Source organism: Oncorhynchus nerka, linkage group LG4, assembly GCF_034236695.1.
Source record: "Oncorhynchus nerka isolate Pitt River linkage group LG4, Oner_Uvic_2.0, whole genome shotgun sequence".
NCBI lineage: Eukaryota > Metazoa > Chordata > Actinopteri > Salmoniformes > Salmonidae > Oncorhynchus > Oncorhynchus nerka.
The window spans coordinates 32,937,796-32,939,222 of record NC_088399.1 but is presented as its reverse complement, the minus strand read 5'-3'; positions in this window follow the sequence as shown (position 1 = coordinate 32,939,222).

Below are 1,427 nucleotides of genomic sequence, written 5' to 3'. Positions count from 1 at the left end.
GTGAGACTTAACAGAATTGGACCTCAAGTCGCACTCCAACACAATCAAAGCACTCTTCTTTTTTTTCACACCTTGTTTAATTTGATACATAGACATCAACCAACCACACAACCCAAGCAGCTGGACTGTCCTCACCCTCACATGTACAGTTGATCTGTCTGTTCTCTCAACCACTACCAATTCCTCTCACTGACTGCCATTGAGCGGTGAAGTCTGAACCAGATCTCTGACAGACTGTATTTGATTGTCCAAAGAAATCTGAGCTTGAAAGATAATCATGCATTATAATGCTGTTTTCCAGGCTTTACGATCTCTAGGAGGCGGCTATCTGGCTCCATTCTGTCTGCCTTGATGTCTCTCTGTCTCCATCATTGTTGTCATATTATATATACTGCGTATGTATAACAGGAATGACCACAATACAATTCATTCAAAAAGTATTCAGACCCCTTGACTTTTTCACATTTTAATGTTACAGCCTTATTCTAAAATGGATTAAATAGTTTTTTTCCCCCCCTCATTGATCTACACACAATACCCTATAATGACAAAGCAAAAACAGGTTTTTATAAATTACATTTATGAGTACTTTGTTTAAGCACCTTTGGCATCGATTACAGCCTCGTCTTCCTGGGTATAACGATACAAGCTTCGCACCCCTGTATTTGGGGAGTTCCTCCCATTCTTCTCTGCAGATCCTCTCAAGCTCTGTCGGGTTGGATGGGGAGTATCACTGCACAGCTATTTTCCGGTCTCTCCAGAGATGTTTGATTGGGTTCAAGTTCGGGCTCTGGCTGAGCCACTCAAGGACATTCAAAGACTTGTCCTGAAGCCATTCCTGCATTGTCTTGGCTGTGTGCTTAGGGTTGTTGTCCTGTTGTAAGGTGAATCTTTGCCTAATTCTGAGGTCCTGAGCATTTTGGAGTAGGTTTTCATCAAGGATTTCTCTGTACTTTGCTCTGTTCATCTTTCCCTCGATCCTGACTAGTCTCCAAGTTCCTGCCGCTGAAAAACATCCCCACAGGATGATGCTGCCACCATGCTTCACCATAGGGATGGTGCTAGGTTTCCTCCAGACAATTGGCATTCAGGCCAAAGAGTTCAATCTTGGTTTCATCAGACCAGAGAATCTTGTTTCTCATGGTCAGAGTCCTTTAGGTGCCTTTTGGGTAACTCCAAGCGGGCTGCATTGTGCCTTTTACTGAGGAGTGGCTTCCGTCTGGCCACTCTCCCATAAAGAACTGATGAGTGGAGTGCTGCAGAGATGGTGGTCCTTCTGGAAGATTCTCCCATCTCAATAGAGGAACTCTGGAGCTCTGTCAGTGACCATCAGTTTGGCTGTGCGGCCAGCTCTAGGAAGAATCTTGGTGGTTCCATACTTCCTCAGTTTAAGAATGATGGAGGCCACTGTTCTTGGGGACCTCCAA